The sequence below is a fragment of the Salmo salar genome, chromosome ssa08, assembly GCF_905237065.1.
Source record: "Salmo salar chromosome ssa08, Ssal_v3.1, whole genome shotgun sequence".
Lineage (NCBI taxonomy): Eukaryota > Metazoa > Chordata > Actinopteri > Salmoniformes > Salmonidae > Salmo > Salmo salar.
This window is the reverse complement of record NC_059449.1, coordinates 5,599,127-5,622,871: the sequence shown is the minus strand read 5'-3', so window position 1 is coordinate 5,622,871 and position 23,745 is coordinate 5,599,127.

Genomic DNA, 23,745 nt, shown 5'->3' with positions numbered 1-23,745 from the left:
GTACCGGTACCCCCTGTATATAGCCTTGTTATTGTTATTTTATTGCGTTAATTGACTTTTTACAGTTTATTTATTTTCTTAAGTCTTATTTTTCTTAAAATTGCATTGTTTGTTTTAAGGGCGTGTAAGTAAGCATTTCACTGCATTTCACTGTTTTAAAGGGAGTGTGTGTGTATGCGTGAGAGAGACAGTTTTAAAGGGAGTGTGTGCGAATGAAAAATGAATAACAAATCTACCTGTTGTATTCGTTGCAAGTGATTTGATTTGATATGTATGGTTCACATTTTAGGATATGCCTACTCCCCATGGAGTTTTTTCATAGGAAATAGGTACATTTCTCGTAGGAAGTATTGTGTCACGTCCTGACCAGCAGATGGAGCTGTTGTAGTAGTTTTGGGGTCAGGACGTGGCAGTCTTGTGTGTGTGTGTGATTGTTCTGTGTTGGTCTTGTGACTCCTGATCAGGAACAGCTGGGGATCGTTGTTCCTGATTGGGAGTCATATATGTAGGAGTATGTTTGGCACTTGGTTTTGTGGGTAGTTGTTTTTGCACTGTGTTGGTGAGCCTGCAAAACTGTTTAGTGTTGTGGTTATCATTCATTGTTTTGTCAAGTGGATGCTTTACTCTTTTTTTGTTAATTAAAATATGAGTATCCACAACTCCGCTGCATTTTGGTCTTCCCTGCAACACAACGAAGGATTTTGTGACATATTGGCTTTATTTCAGACAGTAGGGATGTCCTAAAATGTACACCATACCACCTGTCCCACGCTGGTTGATTTGGAAACACCTTTCAATAATGTATTCATGGCATTCACGCAAGGACTATAGGCATAGCACAATGGCTATTTTGATTTAAAATGTATTCATTTAGGGTTCCACGTATATAGAACATGTATTGCTTACAATCTTCGATTAAAAAGTTTCTATCTATAACCTAAAATGGTTCTTCGGCTGTCCCCATAAGAGAACTCTTTCAAGAGCCTTTTTTGGTTCCATGTAGTACCCTTTCCACAGAGCGTTTACATGGAACCCAAAAGGGTTCTACATGGAACCAACAAGGGTTCTCCTATGGAGACAGCCAAATAACTCCTTTGGAACTCTTTTTTTCTAAGCGTGTACTCTCCGTAGAAGATCGGTAGCTATCTTCTGAATTTTGTTGAGCGTCTTAGATTTTCATGATAATAACATATCATATTGGCAAGGCAATCACTGTGTGTTACTTTGACATGACCACCCTGTTCAGTAACCATTGAAGAGGTGGAATGTTTTAATGGCCAAAGTCATTAATCAGTTACCTGTCCTAAATGGCACCCTATTCCCTTTGTAGGACACTACTTTTGATCAGGTCCCATGGGCTCTGGTCAAGAGTAGTGCACTATGTAGGGAATAGGTTGTCATTTGGGAAACAGACCAGTTCTAAAGGGCTACCTAGACAATGGGCATTGGAATCAGGTCATGTGCCTTTTACTGAGGAGTGGCTTCCATCTGCCATAAAGGCCTGATTGGTGGAGTGCTGCAGAGATGGTTGTCCTTCTGGAAGGTTCTTCCATCTCCACAGAGGTACTCTGGAGCTCTGTCAGTGACCATTGCGTTGTTGGTCACCTCCCTGACCAAGGACCTTCTCCCCCGACTGCTCAGTTTGGCCAGGCGGCTAGCTCTAGGAAGAGTCTTGGTGGTTCCAACTTCTTCCATTTAAGAATGATGGAGGCCACTGTGTTGTTGGGGACCTTCAATGCTGCAGACATTTTGGTTTACCCTTCTCGAAATATGTGCCTTGACACAATCCTGTCTCGTAGCTCTATGGACAATTCCTTCGACCTCAGGGCTTGGTTTTGGCTCTGACATGCACTGTCAACTGTGGGACCTTATATAGACAGGTGCCTTTCAAAATCATGTCCAATCAATTGAATTTACCACAGGTGGACTCCAATCAAGTTGTAGAAACATCTCAATGATGATCATTGGAAACAGGATGCACCTGAGATCAATTTCTCATAGCAAAGTGTCTGAATGCTTATGTAAATACGATATTTATGTTTTTAATTTTTAATACATTTGCAAACATTTCTAAAAACCTGTTTTCACTTTGTCATTATGGGTGTATTGTGTGTAGATTGATGAGGTTAAAATATAATTTAATCAATTTTAGAATAAGGCTGTACCGTAACAAAATGTTGAAAAAGGGAAGGGGTCTGAATACTTTCCAAATGCACTGTATCTACTTGTCTTTTGTTGGGCCTCCTCTCCACTTCCAGTAATGCTTTATTGTTGACTCCTAATTAGAATGATGGGAGCAGATGATGACAAATGAAATGCATCTCCCTGGGTGTGTAATTGGACTGTGATCTGACTGTAACTTGTCTGGTTGTGAAATTGGAACTCTCTGTACTCCTCAACACCCAGAATGGAATCAGTCAAAGGTTGTCAATATCAATGACGTTGATATGCTGTGCGTTAACCACATGAAAAATACAATTTTCCAACATATGAATATTTGACGGACAATAAGGCTTTTTACATTTGAATCTAACTGAAGTGAATTTGAATCAAGATGGAGTTGCCTACACTGAATTTAAGCAAATAACCCAACTTAAAATGTTCACCACGGGTTGAAATGATGCAGACACACACCAAACAGCTGTCAGACTTTGACTAGACAGACCAGCAGACCATAGTCTTGGACTTTTTTTCTTGTTGACACACAGCATATAGTCTCCGACAGAGTTTTCTCTGTTTGGGTATTGGAAAGATCTGTTCGGGAATAAAAACATTCCCATTAAAAGTATTGCTAAGGCCCTCACTGTACGTTAACTCAGCAGGGTGTTGAAAAATACAATTAGGATTATACATTTTCACGTCATGTTTTGCTCACCAGAGACCAACGGACATGAAACCAAACAGTATGGTGCCATTTGGCGTAGAGACAACACACCGTAAAAGACCGATTTCCTTTATCTTGACTTTATCTCTCTGTTTTGAAACTGCCAGGCGACAAATCCACAACCGTATGCTATGTGTAACGAGTGAGTTATGATCAAAAGCCATTTCTTAATTAATCCTGTTCATGCTTTGTAATTGAACATAACATTCAAACAACAATCAGCTGTAACCTTCTCCCTTAATCATCCAAACCAATTGGCATTTTACTTACTGAGAGAGACATTTTTCACAGGATGCGTTTGAGGCTGTGAATACAGAAAGCTCAACGATAAAGCCAGGTTCACAAGAATCATTTTGGTTTACGGTGTCCGTAGGGCAGCCTCCGCCTCACAAGAAGTGCCAGTCTCAACCATTTCCTTATCAGGCTGTCCTTTTGGTCACTTTGAGTGCTTTACATTAAACCTCTTAAGATTCAAACCCTTTCTATCAATTTTCTTCTAAAATGACACCCAAATCTAACTGCCTGTAACTCAGGACCTGAAGCAAGGATATGCATATTCTTGATACCATTTGAAAGGAAACATTTAGAAGTTTGTGGAAATGTGAAATTAATGTAGGATAATATAACACATTACACATTGAAATGCAAGAGAAAGGCCATAATGTACGATTCCAGGTTAGGCGGTATTTAGATTATGGCCACTAGATGGCAGCAGTGTATGTGCAACATTTTAGAACCATTGCATTTCTGTTCAAAATGTTGTATCAAGACTGCCCAAATGTGCCAAATTGGTTTATTAATACATTTTCAAGTACATAACTGTGCACTCTCCTCAAACAATAGCATGGTATACTTTCACTGTAATTTGGACAGTGCAGTTAGATTAACAAAATGTTTTGCTTTCTGCCCATATCAGATATGTCTATATCCTGGGGAATGTTCTTGTTACTTACAATCTCATGCTAATCACATTAGCCTACATTAGCTCAACCGTCCCGCGGGGGGACACCGATCGCAGTTTATGGCCACTTCACCCCAGAGAACATAAAAACAGCAGCTAGCTTAACTTAATCTTGGGAAACACACACACATAAACTGCACCGGCAGATAGTGGACAGAGAGAGACTGCTGAGTTGAGAGCTATCTCTACCTCTATCTCACACGAATCACACCAAAATGTGTGTGGTTTCGTGCCATTTGCTCACTGTGTGCTTCACACTTTATGGTCAGTTCATGCTCAGAAATGGACAACTGAGCTGAGAGATACCCTACTCTTATCTCAAGCAAAATCACATTTCTCAGTTTCTGTCCCCGAAAGTTCCCTAAATCCCGGAACAGAGCTTAGCCTTATAGCGACCTCAATGTGACCCAGTCTGAAAAAAACAAGACTCCAGTGATTTATAAACTCTAGTGTATTTTTCCCGGCCTGCTCACAGATTCGTCTAGGGCGGTCTCGGGACTTCATTGTCCCTAATTTTGTGTCAAGGGATATCTTGCTTTGGTCTACAAACGAAAAATGGCCGCCACATGCGATCCACTGCAGCGCTTACCTCTGCCTGGACATGAGAGCCTGGCTGCATCCAGGGAAAAAACAATACTCCAAGACAATTGTGTATTTCTGAAGGGATTGGATAGGTGTGAGCAATGTGGTAAAATGTCATATCAGGGGACAATATGGAGCTATTAAAGTATTCCCTATACCTTTCAAAGTCTTTCAGATCTAGATTCGAGAAAAGTAGCTGCGGGTTATGTCTATAGGGGCCCTCATTAGACAAGCTCCTAGGCACAGGTAATAATGGACCCCTGAGGCCCCACTTCATATTGCCTGGTTATAATTTGCTCACATCACACTGAGAGCAAATGAGCGGTTCTGGCTAAGTGGCAGACCTCCAGCAGCTCCACCTGCTACTGTATGCCTATGTGTGAGCAAAAATCCAACGTCTCAGAACTGTCTCTCCCTCTTAGTCGGTAACGCTTTATAATAACAAATACCATATAAATGATTTTTAAGGTAGATCATTATAAAGTGTTCCTTCTTAGTTTTATATTACTGTACCAGCAGCGTTGGTAATACAGACCCAAAGGGTTGCATCTTTTTCTTCCTGCCCAGCGCTAAGATACGGGATTCAGCTAATACATTTATCACCAAGGCTTTGATTGGTTGAATCAGATGTGTTATTGCTAGGCTAGAATGAAAAATGTGCACCACTTTGGGTCCCATGGACCAGGAAGAATCAGTAGTGGGAAAACACTACTGCTGTACAGTAAGCACATTGTGCAACTTCCCCTGCTCTGGGTCCTATTGTTCATGGCTTGTCACATTGCATTGCGTTGAGTATAATGTGATTTTAGATCTCTGGCTGGGATCAAACTGACATTGCTGACCCCTGTGTCGCCCAGCTTGTGGTGGATACTGTGATCTCTGCCAGCTCAAACACCAATGAATCTCCCTTTGAGCTATTGCTGCCTCCACACACTGCATAACTTCTGTCATCTTCTGCTGTGTTTGCATGGTGGGGTGTAGACACACACGCACACACACACATGCACACACACACACAAACACACACACACACGCACACACAAACACACACGCACACACACACTGATGGAAGGACAGATACACACATGCAAACACACACACTGTTTCAGTGGTAGAATATAAGCCCAACAGTTGATGTTTTTATAGAAGAGGTAGTATTGCACTGCTGGAATTGGTTAAACATATATTTTATTTGTATGTCTGCATAGTTCATGTGGCGTGGGTAGGTGGTGGAATATAAAACTGAAAAAACGATCCTGACATTCAAGAGGATGTTTATTAAAATTGAGATTTGACCCCAATTATAGAAGACCAAACTGAGTTAGTTTGACCTCAATTTGTTGGTAATTAGGAAACACATTCAATGATTAAATGTCAGTTGTTTGATATTCTGCGAGATCACAGTATAATTAACTTCACTCACAACAGCCACGCTTATTGTTCTCCGTTGTACGACTGAAGGTTAAATTAATGCTCAAATCTATCCTAACACTCATACAAAAAAAGGTGTAAAAACTTTGCAACAATTATTTTACCTGTTATTTATATGAATTTGTATTTGTATTTATCATTTTTGTGAATACAAGTGAATGACAGAGTTAAAACAGATACATAAAGATGGATACAGTGTGTCCATATTTATCCTCGTCCTTTCCTTAATGAAGGCCTATCTACTGCTTGTTCCTGATGTATAGGCTATGTATTCTTAATTCAATTCAATCAATCATGAATAAAGATCAACGCCTGTAAATTGATTTAAGTATCTGTTAACGAAACGGACACAAAGCGAGATCCTTGAAGTAGAATCAAACTTTGTTTGAAAATTCTGTCTCCCCCAATTATAGCAATATCCTATGATAACTCTTACTGCAGTTCCCCAGCAACTGACTGACAATGAATGACTTGCTTATCATCCTGTGTGTTTGAGCACCACTGCACATGACAGCTTGCGCAGTTATTAATATTCAGAGTCAAAATGATGCTCATCAGCTCATGCAGGATTTCGACCGTTCATCAGCAACTATTGTGGTTCTGTTTCTTTTACGTTGGATCAGGGTTGTGTTTTAGTCGTTGATGAAAAGTCTAGCCACAAATTACTTTTCAAAACGGATATTAAGAAGATTGTGCTGACACAGCCGCTGCACTTATTTGTAAGACAGGATGCTTTTAAAAAAAATGGATTTCTGTATTTTATGCTTTCTTATACTAAAAAATGGAGAAAACAGAAGATATCTGCACACTGCTCTTGATAGTATCCCTTTAATAAGCTTTATATATATCGGCCTCAATACCTTTTTTTTAATTATGTAGACATAGCTCCACCCACATCCATTTCATGCATCAAATTGGGTTGGAGTCAAGGGAAACTAAGTACTTGTTACCAAATATAACAATGTGCATTTCAGAAAAATGTGAATAAAAAGTGTACAAAGCTCTGACAAAGGCCTTGAGACTGATACATAAAAGCTTATTTAAAGAGCAGTGATACTATCAAGAGCAGTGTGTGGGTTTCTTCTTTTTTCTCATATTATTCAACTGTTACCATGCACCTGCAAAAAAAGATAGCTCAGATGTGCAAGTGCCTTTTGAATGAAAAAATACACATAAAAAATAAGACGTACTGTTTATACAATTCCAGCAGGTGATTGCATCCTAAGTGTAGAGCATCAAGAGGATACTGTAGGCTAAAATGGGGGATATAGGCTACATCTTGTCCAGACTTAGACTATGTCTTATCCAGGATAATCTTGTTAATTTGTGACACAGTTGGCCAAGAGTCCCAACTCTTCCTGCTACTAAATCATCACCATGCAGGGAACTCCACTCTACACACTTGATCTATAACAGGGTCATATTCACAAGGCACCAAACAGAGGAAAACAGTCTGAAACAAAGGAGGGACAACTTGAACTTGTCCAATGAGAAATGCTCGCTTTTGGTTTCAGTTGCAAAACGTTTTGCTACATTTTGCCAAACATGAGCTAATCTATTTGCAATAACCTGTAAAGAGATGAGTTTAAAGAAGTCCAAGTCACCAAATAAAGTGGATTATGAAGATCCTCTTTGGGACTCTGTCTGTGAGGTCATCATATGGGCGTCAAACTAAGGTTTATGAGGAGGAAATCAGAGCTCAGCCGAGCACTGACTTACCAACTCAAACTGCATGTTTTTGTTACTGTACAGTACCTGGTGTTCTATGGCTGCGGTTCCCAAACTGAGGGGAACAAATATCCTTTATGTTGATGACCTTTAGCAGATCCAAAATAGCTATCCAAGTTGATTCAACAACACATATATATATATATATATATATATATATATATATATATATATATATATATATATATTATTATTTTTTTTATTTTTTTATGAAAGGATGTGGAAACACTGTCCCATACCTAATGTGCTATAAACTCAACAAAAAAAGAAACGTCCTCTCACTGTCATCTGTGTTTATTTTCAGCAAACATAACAAGATTCAACAACTGAGACATAAACTGAACAAGTTCCAAAGATTTGTGGCTAACAGAAATTGAATAATGTGTCCCTGAACAAAGGGGGGGTCAAAATCAAAAGTAACAGTCAGTATCTGGTGTGGCCACCAGCTGCATTAAGTACTACAGTACATCTCCTCCTCATGGACTGCAACAGATTTGCCAGTTCTTGTTGTGAGATGTTAACCCACTCTTCCACCAAGGCACCTGCAAGTTCCCGGACATTTCTGAGGGGAATGGCCCTAGCTCTCATCCTCCGATCCAACAGGTCCCAGAACCAGGTCCGGGCTCTTCGCTGGCCATGGCAGAATGCTGACATTCCTGTATTGCAGGAAATCACGCACAGAACGAACAGTATGGCTGGTGGCATTGTTATGCTGGAGGGTCATGTCAGGATGAGCCTGCAGGAAGGGTACCACATGAGGGAGAAGGATATCTTCCCTGTAACGCACAGAATTGAGATTGCCTGCAATGACAACAAGCTCAGTCCGATGATGCTGTGAGACACCGACCTAGACCATGACGGACCCTCCACCTCCAAATCGATCCCGCTCCAGAGTACAGGCCTCGGTGTAACGCTCATTCCTTCGATGATAATCGGGAATCCGACCATCACCCCTGTTGAGACAAAACCGTGACTTGTCAGTGAAGAGCACTTTTTGCCAGTCCTGTCTGGTCCAGCAACAGTGGGTTTGTGCCCATAGGCGACGTTGTTGCTGGTGATGTCTGGTGAGGACCTGCCTTAAAACAGGCCTACAATCCCTCAGTCCAGCCTCTCTCAGACTATTGCGGACAGTCTGAGCACTGATCGAGGGATTGTGAATTCCTGGTGTAACTCAGGCAATTGTTGTTGCCATCCTGTACCTGTCCCGCAGGTGTGATGTTTGGATGTACTGATCCTGTGCAGCTGTTGTTACACATGGTCTGCCACTGCGAGGACGATCAGCTGTCCGTCCTGTCTCCCTGTAGCTCTGTCTTAGGCGTCTCACAGTACGGACATTGCAATTTATTGCCCTGGCCACATCTGCAGTCCTCATGCCTCCTTGCAGCATACCTAAGGCACGTTCATGAAGATGAGCAGGGACCCTGGGCATCTTTCTTTTGGTGTTTTTCAGAGTCAGTAGAAAGGCCTCTTTTCATAACTGTGACCTTAATTGCCTACCGTCTGTAAGCTGTTCGTGTCTTAATGACTGTTCCACAGGTGCATGTTCATTAATTGTTTATGGTTCATTGAACAAGCATGGGAAACAGTGTTTACCCTTTATAATGAAGATCTGTGAAGTTATTTGGATTTTTACAAATTATCTTTGAAAGACAGGGTCCTGAAAAAGGGACATTTCTTTTTTTGCTGAGTTTGGAAAACTACAGTGCTGTAGCCAACTATTGTGCTGTAGCCACTTCCTGTATGTGCTGTAGCCAACTACTGTGATGTAGCCACTTCCTGTATGTGCTGTAGCCAACTACTGTGATGTAGCCACTTCCTGTATGTGCTGTAGCCAACTACTGTGATGTAGCCACTTCCTGTATGTGCTGTAGCCAACTACTGTGATGTAGCCACTTCCTGTATGTGCTGTAGCCAAATACTGTGATGTAGCCACTTCCTCTATGTGCTGTAGCCAAATACTGTGATGTAGCCACTTCCTGTATGTGCTGTAGCCAAATACTGTATGTGCTGTAGCACACTATTGTGCTTTACCCAACTACTGTGCTGCAACCAACTCCTCTATCACGTGACAATGATTGAAGAGTTGGCAACAGCACATACAGTACAGGACCAGGTTGAGCAATAAGAATCTGTCATGAGAATCTATTTGCTGACAGTTGTTTTGATCTGATATTAGCTTTGAAGACAATCCATGGGAAACGACCACAGCTAACTGCTTGACTAGCCATGCGGACAGTGTATGGAAATGAAAACAAATCCCACCACTCTCAGGGATAATCCAGAGACAGGGTTTCATCTGATCCAAGTTGAGATCAAAGGGTGAAATGGCGGCCATGTTTTATGGAGTAGTTCTACTCACTGCAAAGCTGCCTGTCTGCTCTGGTTATGTTAGCTAGCTAGGTGACAGCAGATTACTCATTTATTACTCTGCCTGGGTTACTGAAGTCACCAAAATAATCCTTTGGTTGTGTTTTTTTGAACATCTCACGTAACATTAGATTTTTTTTTTCAAAGAATACAATAGAATTTTCATTAGTTTATGTTACTGTGGGCTATTTACTGCCACATTGTCACAGTATCCACAGAAGGTGGCGCCCCTCCTCGGTTGGGCGGCGCTCGGCGGTCGTCGTCGCCGGCCTACTAGCTGCCACCGATCCATGTTTCTGTGTCTTTTGGTTTTGTCTGTCTGTTCTGCACCTGTTTCTTGTCTGTCATTAGTGGGGGTGGTATTTAGTGTGTCTTTTCAATTCAGGATTTCGTGCGGGATTGTTTGATGTCATTTCAGGATAGACGTTAGTGAGCACTGCTCCCTATTTTCTATTATTGACCGGGCTGCGCCCCGTGCGCCATTTGTTTTGGGAACGTGTTTCCCTCTTTGATTATTGTGTGCGCCCTGTGCCTTTCGGCTTCTTGTGTTTTCCGGATTATTATTAAATACTACGATCTACCGGACCTCTGTCTCCCGCAATTGACTCTGCCTTTCTACTGATCCTGGTAATCGTGACACACATGCTCATCTGTGGAGCGCATGGAACAGCAGATATTCTTAGAAAAAGTGATATCCTGAACTAGAGCTCATTTCTAGAGCTCAAATCTTTTGAGTTATTTTTTGGAAACCTCAGAATCTGATGTTTTGGCGCTCCATTTCCCTGCCTCTATGACATGACATGTCCTCTTAAAGTGGCTTAAGACACAAATTCTGTTTGTGATATCGAAATTCAAACAAAATATGTGTGTTAAGTAGATGTATTTAGGTAAGGTCAGGACGCTTCCAGTGTTAGACAGCAACTTTAGAGGCTGGAAGGAACTGATCTTACTGAACCTCTGTCCTATTATGGACACCGTATTCTAGAACTTTCTCCCCTAAACTTGTGCTTTGGGAGGCCATTATGCGTCACAAAGACATCAAGGGTGAATGAGTAATCCTCAGGGCTCATCGACAAGCTGTCATAAAGCTACTGCAGTAACATGAATGGTTTTAAACCAATTATACTGCACTGTACCTGCTCTGACCTGCTGCATGAACAACACACAACATTGAAGTCAATTAAGACATCCGCTCTCAGGAGTCCTGTTCATTTAGGCACCAAATGGAAGAAACCCAGCTGGGTGTTATTTTAACCTTTATTTAACTAGGCAAGTCATTTAAGAGCATATTCTTACTTACAATGACAGCCTACCGGGGAACAGTGGGTTAACTGTCTTGTTCAGGGGCAGAACAACAGCTTTTTACCTTGTCAGCTCAGGGATTCAATCAAGCAACCTTTCGGTTACTGGCCCAACGCTCTAACCACTAGGCTACCTGCCGCCCCATTATGCTACAGTGTGCTCTACTTAACATGACCAGTTTCACTCCATTTTCAACACTGTCAGGTCATGTACTTACTTATTACTTATTATGAACTATAAGCAAAAGTTTATATTGTATTTAATAATGAAAGGCTCAGTTTTATATGTAGCGATTGTGCCATGACTATAATGTGACTAATACTGAAGAGTTCCATTCCAAAACAGGTTGGTAAATTAGCTTCTATTGTTTAAAGAATTTCTGAAACAGATTGGTGTGTTTTTTCACTATCTAATCATGTACTATATTTGTTTGGTATTGGTATTTGGTATTTTATTAGGATCCCCATTAGCTGTTGCAAAAGCAGCATTATACACTGAATGTACACATTTGTTTTTGCTAACGCTATGCACTGAATGTACAAAACATTTATTTTGCTGACGCTATTTAGCAGATGCTGTTACCCAGAGAGAAAATATACAAAAATATACAGTAGACAAACATTCCATTCCAGCTAAACAACGGATATGTAGCATTTTGCAAAACATTATAATAACACATATCTAAAATCTATGAATAAAAAACCTGGGAAAAAAAATCTGAGAACAGGTACTCATAATCAATCAACGCTAGTGGAAAATGTGTGATGTAGCTTTTTAGAAATACACTCTTGAATTCCTTAAGGTAATTATGATGTTTTCCTTTTGAGCGTAATGTGATCACATGCTGAGTTGCTTCAATTGAACATCACTTTGAAATGGATCCCTGGAGTGAAAAAACTCTTTATATCCATTTATTGTAAGTAATGCTACTCATGAGCCTATAGTACTTTACATTACACTTACTTCCCAGTGGGCAAAACTGGTTACAATGACATCAGGCTAAATTAAGTATTTTGTGACGTCACAGTCAGGTTGTGTAATGGTTGCAAGAGGACGTTTTTTTTTAGGTCTGAAAAATAAAACAACATTTAAAAAAAAGTCCTTAAACCTGGTCTAAGATCTTAACCTTATTGCAATAAGGTAATCTGGCAATAGTATAAGGAACTTGATGCAGTAGCAATCGGTTTGGCCAGAAGCCTGTATTCCACACTTCCACAAGGTGTGAGATGGGTGCTTATTTCAGCACAAAGGAATGTGACATTCTGGTGAGAATGTCTGTACAGCACAATGTGCATAGCCACTATGTGAGCATCAATGCAGTCAACACGCACTGCAGTGGGAGCCTTCATAGATGTGGTCTTTCTTTCTGACAATCGTACGCTTGGGCCGTTACCGGTAAGTCCCTCGAGCATGAGCTGACTGACCATAGGCTGTGAAGTCACAGAAGAAAGTGGTGAGATAGAACCCTTTGATTTTTCACATCGTTCAAAGGCACGCACAGTCGGGTGTTAAATTTGACAGGCAAGCAGAATGCAGCTCCTACAGGATAGGTAAGCAATTCATTTCCATTTCATGGATGTACAGGAGAGGCTATTAGGAGTGTTACTGTGTGTGAGAGAGAGAGAGATTTAGTAACATTTCCTGATTTGTAAAGTAACTTGATGCACTACAGACCTGTCACTGCACAGTGATATGATTACCACCAATTAAAGCAGGGTATGGCTGAAAAGGTGACTCAGCTTTCAGCAGTTTGCCAATTAAAACAACAGAGTTTTTCTCTTATTGTCCACACACGTACGCACCCACCTACACACACGCACACACACACACACACACACACACACACACACACACACACACACCGCAACATCAATCTTGGCCAAAGCAATTTGCTGACTTCATGAAAGCAGTTTAACGGTGCAGAAAAAGGGAACATCAACGCCCAGATTTGGAAGTCACCATTGATCTTTGTCCCACTAGGAGCAGAACAAAGGTTTCATTGAAGCCCACACATCCTCACCTATGATTTATAACTGACTGGTGGCCATCTCTGGATCTGAAAGAGTGCGTTATTAATGGTTGTGGGAAGGTTGCGGCAAACCTGGGAGAGAATGGCCCAGAGGGGAAATAACGGCAGTCGACAGTTCACTGCTTAGTGAGGACCTGAAGGACTGAACTGTCCTTCTAATACACTGAGGGTTAGGGATCTGAACTGTCCTTCTAATCTAATACACTGAGGGGTCATGGCTCTGAACTGTCCTTCTAATCTAATACACTGATGGGTTATGGCTCTGAACTGTCCTTCTAATCTAATACACTGAGGGGTTATGGCTCTGAACTGTCCTTCTAATCTAATGCACTGATGGGTCATGGCTCTGAACTGTCCTTCTAATCTAATACACTGAGGGTTAGGGATCTGAACTGTCCTTCTAATCTAATACACTGATGGGTTATGGCTCTGAACTGTCCTTATAATCTAATGCACTGATGGGTCATGGCTCTGAACTGTCCTTCTAATCTAATGCACTGAGGGGTCATGGCTCTGAACTGTCCTTCTAATCTAATACACTGAGGGATTATGGCTCTGAACTGTCCTTCTAATCTAATACACTGAGGGGTCATGGCTCTGAACTGTCCTTCTAATCTAATGCACTGAGGGGTCATGGCTCTGAACTGTCCTTCTAATCTAATGCACTGAGGGGTCATGGCTCTGAACTGTCCTTCTAATCTAATACACTGAGGGGTTATGGCTCTGAACTGTCCTTCTAATCTAATACACTGATTGGTTATGGCTATGGACTGTCCTTCAACTCTAATGCACTGAGGGTTATGGCTCTGAACTGTCCTTCTAATTTAATACAGTGAGGGTTAGTGATCTGATCTGTCCTTCTAATCTAATACACAGAAGGTTAGGGATCTGAACTGTCCTTTTAACCTAATACACTGAGGGTTATGGCTCTGAACTGTCCCTCTAATCTAATACACAGAGGGTTAGGATCTGAACTGTCCTTCTAATTTAGTACACAGAGGGTTAGGGATCTGAACTGTCCTTCTAATCTAATATACATTAGGGTTATGGCTCTTCTATTAACTGTCCTTCTAACACAATGGGGGGTATGGCTCTGAACTGTGAACTGTCCTTATAACCATATGAGGGGAAGGATAAATAAGGCACTCATCCAAAGTTAATGCCAATTGTCCTCATAAAGCCTGATTGTTGCATCGATCAGCGCTGATTGAGGATCAGTGCTCTCTACTGAGTCAGAGCTCTCCCCATCTCATCCAGTAAACCTGGAGCCAGTAAGACAGAGTTCTGCACCAGTTAATTTGGCCACATACAGTATCTCATCTTGCCACCACCACCACCGTCAGAAATGGCACACCTTTTAACACTACAACCAGAAATATAGAGTTCATAAACTGGGTTTGGAAAGCTGGGTTTGAGATCTTACAAGTTGAAATTCCCCTGTTGTCACTCTCTGTGGTTAAGGCCTTTGGTACAGTGTAAACATTCTGAATACGGTCCTCTGACACAACGTAAACATTCTGAATGAAAACCCTTATCTGGAATGCTCTTATCCACATTCTATTTGCTTATCAATGAGTCGTGGCCTAAATATATCTTTAACTATGTATGGTTCCTATTGTCATATAGTACGGATTATGGCAACTCTACAGCTTGGTCTACCTTCTGATGTGCTGGTGTGATGGACTGGGTTCAAAGACAGGTACACTGTCTAAGCCAGCTGAGCTAAAGTCTGGGCATTCGGGAAGCTAAACCAGGTCACCGAACCATCTCTGTTACTTTGGCACCATCACCCAAATGAACAAGACAAAGGCTGTCCCTTGGCTGTCAAAGCCCTGCCCTGTGCCCACTCCTCTCCTGGTCCCCTCTCTCTGTGTGCCAGCCAGGCAGCTAGGGTGCTGGGACAACGTGCCTATTGAACAGGACGTCCTGGAAGTGTTTCAGTCAAGGGATTAGCAGAGTTTCTCTCTCTCGGCTTTAACGCTTAAGCCTCTGGAGGAAAGGAGGCTGCTGCTGCATGATGATGACGATGATGGTGATGACGATGATGATGGTGATGATGATGATGATGATTATGATGATGGGGATAATGGTGATGGTGACGATGGTGATGCTCGGACCGCTGGCTGGCCACCTACTTTGACCATCTGACAGCAGATCAACTGGAACAACAGGAAGAAAAAAACGAATTACCCAGTGATACTCATAAACCATTAATCCATCTGGCCCAGCCAAGATTAGCAACATAATCACAGGCTAATAATGTCTCAATCTGCATCATTAGCATCCAATCACATTGGGCTGTAAAACGCAGTATACCAAATTGAAATGTATGATTCCCAAAAACTTGATATAGCTGTGTGAGGAAAGTTCAGATACAAGAGCAGCTGTTTAAATGCACAACATGACTTAAATAGTAGTTAAAAAAAACAGTTCTATGTACAAAACTGAAATGTATTTTATCAAACTTAATGCTGGTCCCATGGTATGTCTGAACAGGGCAATTCCACGGAATTGTGCTGAAACTCTGATTTATCACTTAAAATGTATGCCAAACAAAAAACATTGTTTTCAAAGTTTAACAAACAATACAACTATATGCACCAGGACTACTTTTAACAATTTACACTGAACATTTTACAAAAACACATTTACTGGAAGAACTGTGCAGGTGGTTAGAGAATTTTGGTAAAATCTCCCTCCGTTTTTTATGTGTCAACGTTTTCCAAAAACTCTGTTCAATATCTGCTCCAAATTAAGATTCAACGATGTCTGGAGAAAGAATGGAGTGTCAGCTATGACATGATACCTTGAGTTTGAAAAAATCTATTTTGGTTATATAACTACAGTAAGTGAAGTTGATTTACAGCTGGTAACAGAATTATGGCAACGGAATTACATCATGGGTCCCTGATCTGTACTACACAGAAAAGCATAATTATGGATATGAATGTCATTCTCTCAGGGAGAGAAGCACAAGACAGAATCTCTTCTAAAATATGTAATTTGTCTGTCAGATTAGGGACGATTATCATCTAAGAGAACATCAAGATAGAAAGAGACGATTCAAGCAGTTCTCATAAACAAACCGTTTTTTCTCAATTTGTAGTCATTTTAGTCATTTTGTATTTCAAAATGAAATCTGTTTAAACTGCTACTCAAACAAAACACAAAAAACAGAGCTCCCCTTGGCTATGTCATTCTCTTCATGGTCATGTATCCTCAATAGGTACACAAAGCTATGTAATATCCTCCTTTGTATAATTGGGTATTATTCTACACACTGGATATTATATAATGAGCGCTTACCCCAAACAAGACCAAATTTGGTTGGTCCGGACCAGACCAAATCTGAACCAATCATAAATATCTATCTTTCACAAATTTGTACATCAGCGTTCAGCACAGTAGAGTTCATTATAATACAGTAGAGTACAGCACAGCACAGAACTTTAGAGTAAGTTCAGTACAGTACAGTAGAGTTCACTGCAGTGGAATACAGTAGAGTACAGTAGAGTACAGTAGATTATAGTGTGCTCTACTGTGTGCTGCACTGCACTGGACTCTACTGTACAGTAATGTACTATGGTGAATTATACATTCTTTACCTTACTCTATTGTGCTATGCTGCACTGTACAAATTTGTGAACCCAACTGTGGTTTGTGATTACTATGATTTCCCATTGTAGCCAATCAATTGCAGAAATGTCACATTTTAATCACTTACAAATTCATAAACAAAATTGATAATAAAACCATTGTAACTAATTGTTAGGTCTATCTTTACTTGTTACTTCTGTGAACTTTCATTATCCTCCCTCGTGAGGGAGAGAAATTTGAAAATATCTTAAAGACATGTGGGTTTTTGTTAACGGAATTTCAAGGCACTAGGCAACGTTTCTTAAACTTACAGAAGGCAGAAACATTTCTCCACAACTAAATATACTGTAAGTGTTGATATTCGTAGGCAGGTGTCTTTACTTCAACATTATCGTGTTTTGATGTATTTATAATATATTTTACGAATATTTGTTTTCTAAGACCCCGTTTCCATCTGTTTGCCCTGAAATCAAAGCCTCTGCTTATTCCCCCAAAATTCTGTATGGAAAATATTTGAAAGATTTACATATGCCTTCAAATGTTGGTGATCATGGGTCCTTCTACATGGAAATGACCAACAGCCCTTCAGTAAAAAGGCCAATGGCAATGAAAGAAGCAATACCCAATTGCATGTGACGCTGTCCTAATATGATCAAAAAAGTTATGTTAATGATAATAATGCCAATATCTGTCAGACATGTTAATGCACTGACTATTCTATTGGATATTATGAAACACTGTTTGTTTACTGGCATAAAGAAAGATCCTTATACAATATATTTAGAAGTAACAAATCAGTGTATCGCAATTCAGTGCTCTGTCACAAGTGACTCATAAGCGTAGGGGTTATTGTAAGAGCTCACTCTAACTAGAGAGTGCAACTTTGTGTGTCTTGAGATATCATCTTAATATCGTAAACAATCTATTTCTAGGAAGCAATTGTTATAAAACATTAACATCAACTGCATAAGAGGCCTTGAGTCAAGAGAAAAGTGCTAAATTACCACAAGAGAACCTAAATAAATCTTAGTACAATAACGTGAATTATGGATTTCCTTGGGAACGAGCCACTGGGATAAAGAAGTACCAACTATTTTCACAGATGTATTTGGAAGGCAGTTAAGATTCTGTGGATCCACAGAAACTGACAGACTGTTGGCAGTAAGCAGTTGAGAGCTGTGGTCACTGCACACACGCACGCACGCACGCACGCACGCACGCACACACACACAAAATGGTTCTATATAGCGCTAAATAAGGGTTATTTGGCTTATAACCATAGTGGAACCCTTTTTGATGCTATATAGAACCGTTTTGAAGGTTCTACAAGGAACCATGCTCATAAGGTTCTAAATAAACGTGTATGATGCTATAATGACCCATTTCCTGAGGTTCTATGAAAAACCTTTTTTTATGGTTCTTTACGGAACCTTTATGGAGAATGGTTTTATAAAGAGCCTTTCTCAATCTCAAAGGTTCTTTGTAAGCTGAACAAAATTATAAATGCAACATGCAACATTTTCAACAATTTTACTGAGTTACAGTTCATTTAAGGAAATCAGTAAATTTAAATAAATAAATAATGCCCTAATCTATGGATTTAACACGAGTGGGCAGGGGTGCAACCATGGGTGTGCCTGGGAGGGCATAGACCCACCCACTGGGGAGCCAGGCCTTGACAATCAGAATTAGTTTTTCCCTAACAAAAGTGGATATAGTACAGACGGAAATACTCCTCAGCACCCATTTTAGAGAATGCACAAGATTTTAGAGAAATAAGCTTTTTGTGCATATGGAAAATTTGGTGGATATTTTATTTCACCTCATGAAACATGGGAACAGCACTTTACATGTTGCCTTAGAAATAATTCTAAGATGTAGGACAGACACTTCAGAACAATCTTCCTTTTTATTTATTTTTAGGGGACTCTTTGTTGTTCCATGTAGGGAATATGTAATTCCATGCATTTGTATGGGCTAATAGCAGTAAGGCCAAATACAATTTTTCATAAAATATTTGTTTTAATATTTTTTTATCATACTTCAAGAATTCTTAAAATTAGGAATAAAATAGTAAAATGATCATTGGTATAACCTTCTCAAAACAACTCCATGTAGCTTAGTATAAATAGTTAGAAAGAATAAGATGAAGCTCTGGTGATATGGATAACTATTGAAAGATAGCTGATATGCGTTTTTCTAAATTGCAATGGACAACCTTTGGTAGGTAGATTACGGTACAGCAAAGCCAAGTCAGCCCATGCTCATGGTTCTCACAGGGGAAGTGGAATGATAGGCTACAATGCCTTTGCTCATGATCATGCACGCCGCAATTGACTTATAGTAAGTTCCTTGAATTTTCTTTTGTGGTGCCATTTCGTTATATAGATAGACACTTGTGGTTTCTAGCTAGCGTTACACCAATCAAAACAGTGGAGAGTGTAGTGAAGCAAAACTTTGGTCAAAACCATTTATCTTGGGGTGACAAGGGGAGAAATTTTGCAATTTATAAAATATTCATATATTTATTTTAACACAGACTAGCTAAAAAATAAGTGAAAATTGACAAATTATCCAATAGATAATCTTCTGGTAAAAATAGAGGTACAAAAACATACGTTTGCTTTTCCTATTTTAATTTGCATCACACCCCAAGCGGACACAAGGCAGTCGCGAAGAGGAATATCTTTGCAGCTGTTTCTGATTAATTAACAATGCCATGCTGGTGGGTGGTCACATTCAAATAATACCCAGCCCTGAAACAAAATGTAGGCTGAAAATAATTTCCATGTCATATCATAGGACAATACACTGCATTTACACGGATTTGCATGAAGTGGGCAGTTTGGATGTGTCACTTTAATCCCAAATATACCATACTTTGACTAAAATTACGACTTATTGACTTAAATCGTGCAAAATTATGGGTAAGACGACCAGTTATACATTTTCAATTATCAGAGATTTAGATTGAACAACAACTACGTCCAGTGTAGATGGCACCAGTGAAATGACAGTGATCGGAAAATGTAAAATAAACATTTTCTTTGATGTAAACGCCTAGATTCTTGTCCGTAGCTCTTTTTTTTCTCACAAGCACAGTCTAAGATACATGAAATATTATCTTCCCTCAATCCATTTATTTTACACTTCATGTCAGATAGAAGAGTGTCAAACCAATTTAGAAACATATCAGGTGAGGGGTGTCAGATGTGCAAGACGGAGCAATGATAGTGAGACTCGCACACATTGAGAGTGTTCTGTAATGTTCCTTTTGCACTTGAAAACCCTTTCAGATAATTCACACTGTGCTATGGAGTTTCCAAAGGCATCGAAGGATTCAGATAGACATGGAATAGCACTGCTACGAATCGGGTTCTTCTTGTTATGCTTGGAAAGTCACATTGCAGAGTTTAAACCTTAGCATATCGTACCTTTGATACCCTGTCTCACATGGTCAAATAAAATAAGGGAAGGATTTTGGGTGATAAAAATTCCAGTTACACTCCACTCACTGGTAGACGTGTCTTGAATTCAGAACATGTGTGCGTGGGTAGACACTGCATAAACAGACGTGGCATTGGCGTGGGATTTGAAGTATGACAACTAGTTAAAACAGAAAAATTAAAAACCCTTTACTGAGCCGTGCGACTCATTCCAACTGAAATATACCCATAACATTCCATTCATTACTTTCATCCATCATTAGCCTTATTATATCATTAACAAATTCGGCACATATGTGTCAGGGACTTTCGGTCGTATTAAAAACTGCTCATGGTATTATTATATTATCTCATTACCCAAAATGAATTTGGTGCCCAAGGCAAAAGGACACATTTACAATTAATTAAGCATGGGAGGTTTTCAGTGTTGGGCATCATATGGCCTGTGCCAGTTAACTGCCCTTACGCTAGGGATTATTACAGTTTGGCTAATGGCGTCAGGCATTGGTTATTGAATGGGTAAAAATCCTCAAATCTTCCTGATACTTCCGTACGTGTAGTAGCGAATGAGGCCTTAGGCATTCTAGCCCTCAGATATACGTGACGAAATGAAATACACGTGTGGTTAAAGCTTTTGAGGCGGCAGGTATCCTAGTGGTTAGAGCGTTGGGCCAGTAACTGAAAGGTTGCTAGACCGAATCCCCGAGCTGACACGGTGAAAATCTATCGTTCTACCCCTGAACAAGGCAGTTAACCAACTGTTCCTAGGCCGTCATTGTAAATAAGAATTTGTTCTTAACTGACTTGCCTAGTTAAATAAAGGTTAAATATAATTTTTTAAAGCTTAGTAATGAGCAATATGCAGTCAGTTATTAGATACAGACATATAGTACCGTGTCGGACACCACCTTGCCTATCAGCTAAACACAAGAAGAAGGGGCTCTAGTGGGCATACGATCAGCAACACTGAATCCAAGCAGCATGAATCCATGACCCCATCCTGCCTTGTGTCAATGGTACAGGCTGGTGGTGTAATCGTGTGGGGAATGTTTTTCTGGCACAAATAAGGTCCCTTGATACCAGTTGAGCAACATTTGAAAGCCACACGTTATAGAACACATGCCCCGAAGAATTCTGGCTGTTCTGGAGGCAAAGGGGATTCGACCAAATACTAGATGTGTGTAGCTAATGAACTGGCCACTGTGTGTACGTGCATTTGTAAAGATGGGTGGATAGATGGATGAATGGATGACGTAATTGCTGGATGGCGTGATGGATGGAAGGATCTTCAGGCTATATTTGTGTCTCATGCCACCTTTTAATTCAGTCATAAACACTTGCACATAATGACATAAGAAGAGCTGTTGCAGGTACACACATAATCACAAACATGAAACGAAACTAGCTGTCACGCCCTGACCTGAGAGAGCCGTTTATCTCTGTTTGGCTAGGTCAGGGTGTGACATGGGGTGGGCATTCTATGTGTTATATTTCTATGTTCCATTCTATGTTTTCTATTTCTTTGTGTTGAGCCGATTATGGTTCCTAATCAGAGGCAGCTGTCTATCGTTGTCTCTGATTAGGAATCATACTTAGGCAGCCCTTTTTCCACCTTCAATTGTGGGATCTTGTTTTTGTACAGCTCAGTTAGCCTGCAGAACGTTCGTTCGTTCGGTCGGTCGTTGTTTTGATTTCGTGTTCTGAGTTGAATAAAAATAGAAATATGAACACGTACCACGCTGCACCTTGGTCTACTCCTTTTGACGATCGTCACACTAGCTCTAGTCGCATGCAGCTTCACTTTAAACTAACTGAATAATTCCAGTTTAAATGTGACATCTGGAACTCGACTCACCTTATTAATTTCCTTTCAGCACTCGGCATTAGCGAAAACAATACAATATCTGTCACGACTTCCGCCGAAGTCGGCTCCTCGTTCGGGCGGCGTTCGGCGATCGACGTCACCGGCTTTCTAGCCGTTGCCGCTCCATTTTTCATATATTCATTTGTCTTGTCTTGTTTCCATACACACCAGGTTTTCATTTCCCCAATTAAGCTACTTGTATTTAATCCTCTGTTTCCAATCATGTTTTGTGTGTAATCGTTTCATGTTGCTGTGACTTCGCCCTGGAATTCCGGACCTTGGCCGCCGGAGCAGGCTGGAACGACAGGGCCCTCATCGACCACTATCGATGCAGCCTACGAGAGGACGTCTGACGTGAGCTGGCCTGCAGGGATGCCACCATTTCCTTTGACCAACTGGTGGAATTGTCCATCCGGTTGGATAACCTGCTGGTCACCCGCGGACGTCCAGAGGGGGCTCTGTCGGTTCCATCGTCCAGCACCCCCGCTCCGGTGCCCATGGAGTTAGGAGGGGCTGCTCATAGGGAGACTGGAGGAGGAGCATCACGTGTGCCATCTGTGGCCGCAGAGAATGCATTGCCGGTCGGTGCCGTGTTGGTTCCTCTGGGAGTCGAGGCAACAGGCAGGGCACTCTGGCTTCACCCCAGGTGAGTTTGCACCACACTCATCCAGAGTCCTCTGTTGATCAACTGTTTGTGCCTGTTTGTTTCCCTGAGTTTTCCCCACATTCCCAGCATAAGGTGCTCGTCGATTCAGGCGCAGCTGGGAATTTTATTGACAGAGCATTAGCCATTAGGTTAGGGATCCCTATTTTTCCTATAGTTAGACCCTTCCCGGTACACGCTCTAGATAGTCGACCATTAGGGTCCGGGCAAATCAAGGAGGCCACCATCTCCTTGGCCATGGTTATGCAGGGGAATCATGAGGAGAGAATCAGTCTCCTTCTCATGGACTCTCCTGAGTTTCCTGTGGTACTAGGCCTTCCTTGGTTGGCTCTGCATAACCCCACTATTTCCTGGCAACAGAGGGCTCTCGCAAGAGTGCTCAGGGAGGTGTGTAGGGGTTTCTGTTGGTGCTACCATGGTGGAAAGTCCAGACCAGGTCTCCACCGTGCACATACCCCCAGAATATGCGGATTTGGCTCTCGCCTTCTGTAAAAAGAAGGTGACTAAATTACCACCTCATTGACGGGGGGATTGTGCGATAAATCTCCTGGCAGACGCTGCGCTTCCCAGGAGTCACGTGTATCCCCTGTCGCAAGCGGAGATGGTGGCTATGGATACATATGTCTCTGAATCCCTGCGTCAGGGGTACATTCGGCCCTCTACTTCTCCCGCCTCCTCGAGTTTATTTTTTGTGAAGGATGGAGGTTTATGCCCGTGCATTGACTATAGAGGTCTCAATCAAATCACGGTGAAGTACAGTTACCCGCTACCTCTTATCGCCACGGCGATTGAGTTAATGCATGTGGCCCGCTTCTTCACGAAACTGGATCTCAGGAGTGCGTATAACCTGGTGCGTATCCGGGAGGGAGATGAGTGGAAGACAGTGTTCA